At 36.9% G+C, this 13,097-nt stretch overlaps 1 protein-coding gene across 1 annotated transcript in view; it reads right to left on the bottom strand.

The window, feature by feature from the left end:
- PAK3 (p21 (RAC1) activated kinase 3) overlaps window positions 1-13,097 on the bottom strand; it is a 289,996-nt gene that overhangs the window by 98,405 nt on the left and 178,494 nt on the right. The window lies entirely within an intron of this gene.

Here is a 13,097-nt window from a genome sequence, read left to right as displayed (position 1 = left end):
TCCACATCCTTTCAACTCCTTGGCCTTCCTCAACTCTAATGAACTTAACCTTCCTTCTACTTCTGTAATACATTAATTCCCATGGCCTCCTTTAAAACGAGTGGTTCCCATCCAGGGCTGCACATCAGAATGACTTGTAGAGTTCCATGAAATACCAATGTCTAGGGCCCACCCAGAACCTACTATGTCAGGATTTCTGGGTATGGGACCTGGACAAATAATTTTTTAAGCTCCATAGTTGATGTGCAGATAGAGTGGAGAATCGCAGCTACCCCAGGCCTTTTCATTATCCAGAATGATCCTTTCTCTGAAACAGTCAACCTGTTATCTCTGAGCCCAGCCTCTTATCCTGCTAGGCTTCTCACTTTCAAGCCCTTATTCCTATTTTAACTGTTCTTTGATCTCAACAAAACCTCCAGTTCCTGATCCTCTCCATTTTTAGCCAATTTCTCAGCTTCCTCCTGGCCCAGACTTTACGGCCCATCATTTAAATTGCTCTTAAGCTACTGCCCTGGAAACTCACTCTTTGATCTTCTTTTGCAATTGTCTTGCAAAACTTTACCCTGACAGAAACTAACCATAAAACCTTCACTTCTATATTGAGGCTACTGAGAGTCGTTGGGGAAAAAAAATCATACAGCTATGCAGATTGGTGCTCACAGACCAGAGAGTCATCAGTTGTGCTTGGCAATATTCTTCTTGCCCCTTGCCGGCTTCCTTTCCGACTCCTCTTACTGAATATTCCAGAATTTTACCACTCTACTCAAACTTCTACTTTATCATCTCCTCCTTTTCTTTCAGCGTATAAAATTCCTCCTACTTGAATGAGGAAAATGGAAGCCATCAGTTTGGAACTCTTGACTTTACTTCCTCTCCCACTCCTATGCATGTATCTCCATCAGTAACATCTTCTCCTCCCACATCTCACTGGAAGCAGTGTCCCTTCCTTGCCTAAGGTTTATCCCTCCACAGGAGCTCTAGATCCCAGTCCCTCTCACTTTACCGGGGGTCTCACTTCATCAGTTATCTCCTATTTCTCCTTATATCTTTAATCTTCCCTTCTCTACTGAAACTTCCTATTTGGTTTAAAAGACATGCGGAGATCTTTGTGTCCTTAAAAGTTAAAACCCTCTGCCACCTTGCATCTTTCTCTAGCTGCTATAGTCGCTCAGTTATTTTTTTAGCTTAAACTTCTTGAAAAGGCAGTCTAGACTTCCTTAGCCCTTACTCCTTGAATCACTGCAATGAGTCCCTGAGATCACAAATTAATCTTCTCCTTCAAAATGGTCACTTTTCAGTCCTTACCACTGTTGATCTTTGTCAAAACTGACATTGTGGACCACAAACTTCATGGAACTAACCCCTCCCTGTCTTCTTTCACATAACACTTATCTAGTCTATCTCTACATTTCTGAGTTTTCCATTGACTCCTTAAATAGTATTCCCCAGGAGCTGACCTAGGTCCTCATCTCTTCTTATCATCACACCTCTCCTTTAGGTCACATCATCTAATTGCATGGTTTCAATCACCATTACACTAGTGACTCCCCATATGTATTTCCAGCCCTGACCTCTCTGCTGTACCCTGACCCCCTGGAGTTAACTGCCCAATTAACACCTTTATTTGGATGCCTCATAGGCATTCAAAAGTAAAACAATTCTCCATTGCCTTTTCCCACCTAAAAGAAGCTACAACTCCTTGAGTTCCCTATCTCACCCTCCGATAGCTTCTCCCACCTTCTGATTAGTTGCCTAGTTCTATTAATTCTTCTTCCTAAATATTCCCACTGTACTGTACTCTCCTATTTGTATTGATATTGGCTCTGAGGCCAGGCCATTATCATTTGAAAACAGCCAGACTTGTCTCCTTCCACTACCCCACCCCCAAATCCATTCTTCTCCTGTGGCTAGAGTGATATTTTGGCACACAAATCTGTTATCGTTTCTCTATTTCAATGTTTTTCTATTGCCTTCAGAATCAGATTCAAAGCACTTAGCATGACATAAATAAGCCCTCTAGGATTCAGTCCCCAATTACTTCCACAGCTCCATCTCACACTCGTTTTCCTCTCTTACTCCATGCACTAGTTATTCTGGACTACTTGTAGTTGTACTCATAGAACCTCATCTAAGAGTGTGTCATGCCTACTGCCTTTATAATGTTGCTCCTTCTATCTGAAATGCCACCTATCCGTTACATGAATAGCTCTATTCCTTCATTAAGACTCACCTCAATTCAGTGGTCATCTCCTTCAGGAAGCCTCCCCTAAGTGCCCATCTCCTCAGTCTTGAATAGATGCCTCCTCAGTGCTCATTTCTATATTATACTTACTGCACTAAACTCTAAACTTGTCTATGTCCCTAACTAGGCCATCTAATTCTTAAAGGCAGGAAGTGGGACTTATCCACCTCTGCCCCTCCTATTTAGCAAAGTACCTGATTCAAGAAGTATTTAATGAATAAGCAAGTAAACAAATGAATGAATGATTGTCCTTCATTATATGAAATGAGATCCAATATATGGAGACAGGCCATGCCTATTTGCCATCATGTGTTCACAGATGAAGAGACAGGTTCCGCAAGAAGGCTGAGGGTGAGAGGATATGTTTTAGAGTAGTTGTTAAAGTTGCTGGTGGCATTGTTGCTATTATTCCGCAACAGTGGTGATGACTCATTCAGGCACACCTCTTCCTAGTTGCCACTTTGGGTTCAAAACCATATATGGGCAACACAGATGGGCAAGGTTCAAGGTACAGCAAAATGACCAAATCTCCTCCAGCTGAAATCCCTGGATGGGGCTATGCTTGCCTTCTGAAAGCATTTTAGAAAATTGTCAGCTGAGTCTTCCTTATTGTAGGAGTTCCACTTGTCATCTTCCCCTAAAATTCCTGAGAGTTTGGTTGGGCCTTTCATTGGATGTCATATTGTCATGTTCAGAATTATTTTTCAGAACACTTTCTAGCTTCTTGAAAACAGAGCATGCAGGAAATGAAAAGGAATAACAGAGGGCAGACATAGAGAAATGCTTTCCTATATAAATTTAGCCTGAAAGCACAGAACAATAATTATTTTTGAAAAAAAAAAACAAAAAAAACGGAAAACATTGTTTTTTGGTTATGGTATATGGCATAAAAAAAGTGACATTTAAAGCCACATTAATGGCTTTGGTTATGGTATATGGCATTAAAAAAGTGACATTTAAAGCCACATTAATTCAGAAAGCTAAAAATCAAAATATTATATAAAGCACTTTTTAAGTTCAGAAATAGTTTTTTCAAAGAGAAAAGCCCATAAGCTGGCTAGTTCTAAGCAGCAAGCATTTCACAACTCTGGCTCTAACAACCAACTCCCTCCTGCAACTGTTCCAGCTTCCTTTCCTTTAAATCAATAAGTGGGTCAGTTAACAAGTAATATAGAATTGAAGATCAGTGTACTGACAGATTATGCTGGATAACTCATGAGGAACTTAATATTCCAAACTTGCAATTTAATTGGGGGAATAAGCTGAGCAAATGAGATAGTAATTGATACCACCAAAGACAATTGGGTGCTAATTTTGAAGAACAGAGTATAAATGCTGTAGCATGTCAAGAAAAAAAAAAAGATCATAGAAGTCTGTGTTGGACAGTGAGGGCTTACTGGTTGAGGTGAGACTAAAGAGATGGGTCATAAAGAATGGATGAGCAGGAAAGAGTAAGGTATCTAAAGTAGAAGAAACAGGAGAAGCAAAAATTGGAAGTAGAAATATATATATAGCATATTGACGAAGAAGAAGATAGGGTGAATAGATAGGGTATGGCCTTGGACATCAGGAAGGAAGATGCATTTGGAGACAGTAATAAAGAATGTACTGGGAAAGTTTTTTGAGCAGATGGTTGATATGATAGAAAAGATGTTTTCTGGAAGACGAGTCAGGTAGCTATGTGCTGCTAGGCACACATGACATGGTAGCAGCAGGCTTCAAAATGGTTATTTCACACAGGCTAAGAAGAAAAATGAATGGTGGGGGTGAGATGAGCAAGAGTTCTCTGCCACTGTAGCTGTTGCCTCTAAGATCACCTACTAGGCACTTCTTTTAAACTGTGTGTATGTCTGATTTCTGTTAAGAGATTGAAAATTATCTGAGGACAGGGAACCTTGTCTTATATCTAGTATTCCCCACAACACTAAGCTTAGAGCTAGGCACATAAGAAGCAGGCACAAATCTTTTCTGAATAAACTTAATAAAATATGTTCCAGGTAAGCCTATGTTAACATCCAATTTTGTTGTATCTGATGTTTACTGAGATAGCTAATAAACTAGATCTGTGCTCAAATTCAGCATGCAGCTCATATTTATCCACTGGTTGGTTGCACATATGTCTCTATCCTGTGATCTTCCATGAAGTCCTTTGAGATAAAAGGAGCTCTAATAAAATATTTTGTTAGAAGGCTTGTACTAGAGTTTCTGAGGTTGGAGTTTTCCTGGGAGGTACACTTGCCCCACAACCTGTAGCTTAACATTAGAAGCCCTTCTCCATCTCCTCCTTACTTTATCCCACTCTCTCTGCCTAGGTGCAATCTGTATTGTACTGTGTTCCTGAAGCCAAACAACTTGTGTAGATATAGGGGCCATTTCTGCTAGGAGCAGTGAGGATAGCTGAGTTGGAGATCCATTATACTAAAATGCTTGTTTTTCATCTCAATATTCCTGAGCTTTGCTTTGGAAAAGCCATGTTGTAAGGATATAGAAATATTGTTAAAGGGCCATGCACCTCCTATGGGTGGCAACCTTCACTTTTCCCAGTTGAGGACCCTTAGTGATTTGATCATTCTTTAGTAGGGTGACAGGTACTTTCAGTGGTTCATTAATTTTTCTAATTCACTAATAGGTTGCTAGTCAATGCCTCACAACAATCTTTTAAAAAATGCTGCCCTTGTGGCCTTTAACAATTAAAATGTCTTAATGTCTACTTAACTACCAGAAAAGTGAATTATGTACTTGCTCCATCCTCTTACATGTGGGTCAGAGAGCACACTGTATCATAATCCCCTAGAAGGAAGCTTTCTGAAGCCTTATACTTGGGTGAAAATAACTATCTGAGAACAGTTACAAATATTCTGTTTGGGGGCATATTATGAGAAGGGAGTCCCAGAAATTTATTACCTCCTGGATTCATGAAATGTACATTTTCCCTTACACGAGAAGAAATCAATTCTCTAGTTTTACTCTATTTTTTTTTGTAGAAATATGCCATTTTGTGGGCCTTCAAATGTATTTTTCCCAATAGAAATACTTCAAAGTACATGTGGTAATTACAATGGAAAGTTAGGCATAAAAAGAGTTTATTCTTGGTTCTAAGTATTTAAAGAAATTGACAGTGCAAGTTGGGTAAAATATTTAAAAAGAAGTCTACATAGCAAATATATTTCTGGCTTAAATCTAGCATCTTGAGCAAAATATATACTAATTCTGGGCAGAAAAGGAAACAGGTGTTTATTAAATGAGGAAAAAATGAACCAAATCTTTAAATACTGGATTATGAATGAATCTGAGAAAGGATGAGAGGTGACTCTCATGTTCTATTTTAATACAGTTCTTTCATATTATATATTATATCATCTTATATTAATTGTAAAAGCATCAGATATTTTTGTAATAGAAAAATATTTCAAAGCTTAAAAATAACACAGGAATCAGGGAAAATAATGATTTTTTCTTTTACAAAAGCTGTTTTTTTCTGCTAGCAAGTGAGGGCCTCAGGAGGAACAACTTGTAAAGATAAGGGTATGACTACCATCATAATTGCTGACTGAGAAAATGGGTTAGGTTTCACCTGCTTCTGAAAAGATTTCATTTTTGCACATTCCTTTGGCTAAAACCTATTTTCAGAACAAGTTAGGTAACTCCCATTTTATGGCAAGCAGAACAGAAGTTGGGAGATCTAAATTCTAGGTTTGCTTTTCATCAGTAGTGGGGCAACTTTGTGGAAGTCATTTAATCTCTCTAAACTTCTGTCTTCCTCTATAAATTTGAGATAATCCTTGCCTCCATCATAGGAGATTTGAAGGAGGTAACAGATATGAAAGCACTTTGAACATAGTAATATCCCTATAATTGCAATCCAAAATACATCATCTCATTAGCAAAATACTTAGTAACAGGGTGACTGTGTTTGCTGGAGAACCACTTTTTAAACCCAGCACTTCCGTCCTATGAGTGAAGTCTTTAGAAATATAACTGCCAAGAAAGAGGATTAAACTGAACTACTCTTATTATATCTTTCATTATATAAGCAAGTCCCAGAAGTATATAGTTGGGAAGGCCCATTCTCTTGCCTTTAGGTAGAACCTGCTAAAGCCGTGAGAAACCCAAAAGAGAACCTAGAAAATTTCACCCTTCGCAATTCACAGTATCCAATCAGCCTATCTGGAATTTATGTCTAGTTCTCTTCTCTCTGGTAAAATATTAATTCCATATCTTCTGCCAAGTCTTCAGTGACTATGGGAAATAATATATGCTTTCCATAAAGTAACAGCCTTTAATGTATAGAAAAATACTCAAAGTGGTACCTGATTCTATAAGAGCGGCTACAAGCCCAATTCATAGGTTGGATGTTCCATGAAGATGACCAGGGAAATGATAGTCCCATGTGAGCCCTTCTAGTGATCGATGCTGCCCACCCCCACACTCACTCATGCAGAAAACCATCATCTTCAGTGGTATCATCTTCGAAAACATTCAGCAACAGTGATCATTCTGGCAAATCATTAGGAAGTTGACTCAGTGCTCATCTCCTTCCAGGAATCATACACTGGTTCTACTTTCATTTACACCCAATTCATATGTGCAACAATTTCAATGGAAAATGTTTGAAAACAAAAAACAAATATGAGGCAATGTCCTAACCCAGACACATCTGATCATGTGGATAACTATACAGGGCACAAGTTTAAAAGAATTAAAGAGGGGCCTCATTTGCTTTAAGGAGGGAACTAACTTCATATCCCTTGGCTAGCAGCCTCTCCTTTTGATACTTCATTTTAATGTTTGATACAACTCTCTTCTGTCTTCCCCTCTTCTCATCCATCCCCTGTATCTTCTCCATCTCCTAATCTCCCTCTCAAATATTATTTTCTCTTTCAATTTGTCACTATTACTTCTTTCCTTTAGGGTATACATCTCCCAATCTTTCATTCCATACTTCTCTTGAAATGACTGCTGGTTTTAGTGGACTACCATATTTGTGCCTAATTTCCTGATTTATTGGCTTTGAAGTGGAAGCACAGGTCTTAGTAGATAGAGTTCACCATTATCCCACCTTCTTTCCATTTCAACCACAGGGGATTTCTAGGAGTAAAGGAGCAGTGCAGAAGGCTCTTCTCCTGGGACATAGCACTGACTCTGGAGGACAAGCAAGATGCCATGCCCTTTAGGCTTTCTAAAGGGTGGTGCAATGATCTCCAAAGAGCACTCTTTGCTGAGCTGTATGGGCTACATTTGGAGAGCCAAGAAGAATATAAACACCATTCAAGATATTCTATGACATCTTGCATTCTGATAACAGAACCCCAAAATAATTGAGACTCCCATTCATTGTTGGTACAATAATGGGACCTTGAGCTACTTCAAGGTCCCAAAGGGTCTTCAGTATCACTGAAGAAAGATTGCATACTGTTTAGTCTAGTTATCACACTAAATATTTTTTATGTGCATTAATTAAAGTTAGTAATGTGCGTTGACACCAAAGCATTTGATTAACAAAACCATAAAGGATAACTGAGAGTCTTCTTTAATGTAATTGTTGCACAGTAATGCTTCCTGCTATGTAGCATATCTAGAACATAACATACTCTAGGGATTAGAACAACATATATGCAAAATAATAACAAACTTTACGGTACTTTAAGAACTTTTTCACATGTATGAACAAACTCATTTAGAGCTTCAACTTTCTAAAGCAATATGCAAGCCTGTAAAGTATACACACCAAAAGTAACCCACAAAACACCCAAATCAAATGTTAGCAATCTCTATTGTCCTGAATATTTTCTCACTATCATTAAAAAAATGAAAAAAGTTTTTTTTTTCTTCTGAGTGTTAATAAAAAAATCCCCTTTTCTGAAATTGAAAGAAGTTTCAAAGCCCAGTGTCATCTTATTAAGGAGAAATGCAAGCCACTGCTGGCTTTTGGATGCTACGAGTGTAATTTCCCACCTATGCCCTTTGTTCTGTTGCAAGATAGTGTGATAGAGTAGAACAAGCATAGGGTTTGGAGTCCAAGAGACTTGGGAGACTTCTGACTTCCATCATTTGCTATGTGACACTAGGCTGTCTACTTAACTGCTTTGAGCTTAAATTACCTCATCTGTAAAACGAGGATAATACCAAGCGGTTGTAAAGATTTAAAAACACAATACATGTAAAGTGCCTGGTATACAGCTTAGCACAGGAACTAATGGTAGATCAGTCAGTAAATGGTAGATTACTTCCTATGTGTCTTATAACCAATTATCCCCTAATACTATTCTAGGAAGAGGGGCTTTCTCTTCCTTCTCAGGGTCACCAGTTCCCAAATATCTCTAGATTCCCCACAAAAAAAATGCACATGAATGCTCTCTAAAGACACGGCCCTTCACACAACATCTCATGTCCTCTGAAACACACCTGATGCTCAAGCACAGCACAAGACAAATAAGCACATTTCAGAACACACAGACATCACACAAAATATGTGACCTCCAAATGCAGCCTCATCTGCTTCTTTCCCACATATTCTTCCAAGCTTCAAGTTCTTAACACTGATTATTTTTAGAGGCACTATGCCATTTCCAGAGTTCTGGCAGATTCATTTGCTTCATTGTCTTTGTTGTATTGGTTTATTTACTCATGTAATTTTTCCATGTATTTATTTCTTCATTCATGTATTTATTCCCCCATCTTGTCCCAAAATGGATATCAGAAGGCTTATAAGAATATGCAAAATACAATGTAATAACATAAATTTGAAGTAGATAAGAAAGTAAAAGAAACAAAAAAGGTAGGAATATAAAATGGAGCCTGGAAGAAAGCTAATACAAAGTACATACCTATCATAGAGTCCCATTACAAGTACTATGCATGGGCCACACATTTGGCTCCAAGCTTTCCAGTAGCCAACAAAAGAGAAATCTGATCAGTCTCACACTTTGCAGGATACATAAAATGAATCAAACCACTTGTTTGGGAAGTCTTTTTCCTGATCTAAATTTTGAAAACTTTTCTTTAGTGAAGTATCATAAAATGGTGGTAGAATGTCTCTCCTAATTTTCTCTACAACCCTGATTCAGCTCCTTGAACAGTCTCCAACAAAGACAGATTCTCAATCTTTGAAATTGTTTCTACTACTTCTTACTTGTTTCTACCTGTCTCTTGAAGTTCCATTTGTTCAATGAAATGTAGCTATTAGAGATTTCTTAAAACAAACAAACTCCTCTGCTGTTACCAAAGCAATTATTGTCATTTAACTAATAAAATAGACATTGTGTCATTATTTATGACAAAAATTTGGAAAGGACTCCAAATGTCCAACAAAAGGAATTGGTTAAATAAATCATGATGCCATTGTTGCCACTATATGATAAAATAGTCAATACCATCAAAAATGATATTTATGAAAACATTTTATAAAATGGAGAAATATTCATGATAAAAATGTTAAGTATGGCTCCATGCTCTGAGGATATAAAACTGCATATATTATGATCTTAACTATGTAAAAATGTGTCTATTTATAGCTATAAAAACGTCTGGAAAGAAATCCACCAAAATGTTAACATTGTTTATGAGATTTGTGAATATGGCTGATTTTCATCTTTTTCTATATTCTTGTCTTTATTTTCCAAGTTTTTTTATATTGATGAATAATTTTTCTATGATGAGAAGAAGGAAATCTAGGAGGAAAAAATACTAACCCAGCTAGTTATCTTTGGCTTGTGTAATTATGGGAAATTTTAATTTTCTTTTTCAATTTTGTATAATTGACATATAAATTCTAGATAGAGACAAAGTTACTTAAAGAAATAAGAGTTCTAAAATCTAGTTTTTTGGTTGTTTCTTTGTAAGGTCCAGAATGATACAAATTTAATAACACCTTACAATTATCAAGCACTTTAAAATTTATTTTTAATAGCATTTTAATATTTAGAATTACATTTGATTACCAAAAATGTCTTGTGCAGTAGGCTACATAGTACTATCCTCATTTAACAGGTGATAAAACTGAAGTTCAGAGAAATTAAGTGACTAGCCCAAAGTCACAATCAGTAGCAGACCTGGACTCGAACCCACATCTCGAGAACTCATGTCTAGTGCTCTTTCCATTCTTCAATAATGATTATAGTGTAACCCAAGCAGTCACCAAAAGGCAGAAGCACAGAAACAGCAACCTCTCTTTACCTATGAGGGTCAGATTCCTAAATGACCCCCAAGGTAAAAACCAATGTCACCATAATAAATAAATAAATAAATTAATTAATAAATTAATTAATTAATAAATACGTGTGCATAATTTGCATAGTAAAACAAAACAATAACAATGATATATTATGGGAAAAGAATTAGAGTTTACAAAGCTTAAATTAGTAAAAATGATAGGCTCTACATAGTTTCCATTTGTATCCTGAGATGATTTCCAGAGGTGTTAACATTCTTTATGGCAGTGGAAAATAGGGATGACAGTGAAGCAATGAACAGAGGTGGACTGTTTGCTCAAATTATGGCTCTCCATGCTCTCGGAGTCATCTAAATCCAATCCTGTAATCGTAGCAACTAGCTTTTGGCTTTATCACTATCAAGAAAGTGAAATTAAGTTGTATGACTTAATGACTTTGGCTCTTTTTGTCTTCTCAAGTCTTTTTTGAAGACACTTTAGCACTTCTGCATAGAATTCAAATTAAATAATTCGAGCTTTGTCTGAAGGCAGATTTTCAGCTGTCTAGCACAGGTCACTACCCTTCTGAGGTTGCTTTCTTCCCAATATGGTATAAAAAGACTCCTAGCACCTCTTTAATAGAGTTCAATGAAACCATTCAAGCTTTGTCAGAAGGCAGTTTATCAGCTGTCCAGAAATGGTATTAAATGGCACTATTTGATGATTTTTTAAAAATTAATATTTTATGGCGACATTAGTTAACGAAATCCAATGTTTCATCTGTACACTTTAACAGTAAAGCATATATATATTTACACTGTGTGTTTACCGCCCATAGTTAGATTTCTTTCTGTCACCAGATATTTGACCCCCTTTGCCCTGTCTACCTCCTCCATCCCCCCACCCCCTATCCTCTGGTAACCATTAATCTATAGTCCATGTCCATGAGTCTCTGCTTGTTTGCCTGTTCCTTTGTTGCTTTTAGGTTTCTATGCCACATACAAGTGATATCGTGTGATTTTCAACTTTTTCTGTCTGTCTTATTTTGCTTAGCTTGATTATCTCGAGGTTCATCCATGTTGTCGCAAATGGATGATTTAAGTTCTGCTGAAGATTGTTTCTGTCCAATGTAATATTTTTGAAGGCATCGTAGCATCTCTTTATAGAACTCTGCTATATCTCACAAGCTTTGAAGAGGTAAAGTTTGACATGTAAAGGGATCAATTTTCTTTACTTTCTTGAGGAGGTTTTAATCGTGTTCTAAAATATTTGCTCCCGCTGTTTCAGTTCCATAGCTTCCTAATTATTTTCATTATCAATTATGATAATCACCTCTGGGGTACTAGAAGTTTTCTGAGAATCATATTCTAGCAGCATCACATCACTTGGATTAGTGTCAACAAGTTAAGACTGAACTTCAGCCAATGATTGCTCCTGCACCAAATGTTCATCAACACTCATAGATTCTCCTTGATCCAAGGATTTTTTTTTTTTGGTCTTCAAGAAGGATTGCTGAAAGATATTTTACCATATCTAGCCAAGTCTTCTCTCAGGTCACATTAATGACAGGCTCTGCTACACTATCTAATGGCTCTTTTATTAAGACTACAGCATTAGTTATAGCATAGGAATCTTATTAGCATCTTCAGCAGAGGAACCTTTGTGAGATTTTAAACAATAAAGTTAATAATTTGGCATAAGTCTTCCTGAATGACTTAGATCAAACACTGATCTAAGGGACTGAGGATCTGAGACATGAGACTAGTTATAAAGACAACCTTAACATTAGAATGTACATTAGCAAATGCATCTGAGGTGCCAACAGGACTGTGAAGAATCAGCAAGACTTTGAATTCAATTTTTTTTTCATTTAAATAGCCTTGAATTTCCACAAGAAAGCACTATTTAAACCATTCTTTAAGCAGAGAAGGAATCATCCAGGTTTTTCTGTTTGCATGCAAGTATACCAGAAACTTGGCTTTTTTTTGCCTTTGAGAAGCTTTTAGCATAGTTTTCTGTAAAGTAGTAATGGTTTCACTATGAAGTCACCTGAAATATTGGCACAAAACAGAAATAGCTTCTCTGTTTTTGCTGATCTCATGTTAGCATCAGTTGACTCTTGCTCTTCAAAAGAGCAAGTAAGATTGTTCAAGAAATGAACAAAGCATGATGGTCTCAACAACACTGAAGATTTGTCAGGCACATAATCCTCTTCTTTAGTCCATTTCTGTAGTTGTAGTGGATACAACACAGAAGTTGCAGGGTCTAGTATTTCTTTCTTCAGCACCACCGTCACATAAGATTTGGTCTCCAGATCACGGTACACTGTAAGTCTCTCAAACCTTCCCTTGTTCCTGGCAAAAAAAATTGTCAGTGTCTGAAAATATGTCTTGAAAAATTCCTCTTTCATGGTCACAGATCCCTTACATGGAAAATGTTTTGTTATTCTTTTTCTTATCTTTTATTCAGATGTTTAACATCATTTCTATCTTTTCCATCCTTAGGTCATGAGGGATAAAGCATCTTTTAAGTGATGTCAGTGTACAAGAGACAATAATAAGAGTTTCACATTTCTTTATGGTAGAAATTGTGGATTCATTAATACCATTTAAGCAACATACAAAGCTATTTGGTTTACCTTGAAGAAGCAGATCAGGAATGTCCCTTTTTCTTTTCTAAAATCATCACCCTTCTTTTCCTTTTAGC

Source organism: Pteropus alecto, unplaced genomic scaffold, assembly GCF_000325575.1.
Source record: "Pteropus alecto unplaced genomic scaffold, ASM32557v1 scaffold107, whole genome shotgun sequence".
NCBI lineage: Eukaryota > Metazoa > Chordata > Mammalia > Chiroptera > Pteropodidae > Pteropus > Pteropus alecto.
This window is presented reverse-complemented; position numbering and strand designations above follow the sequence as displayed.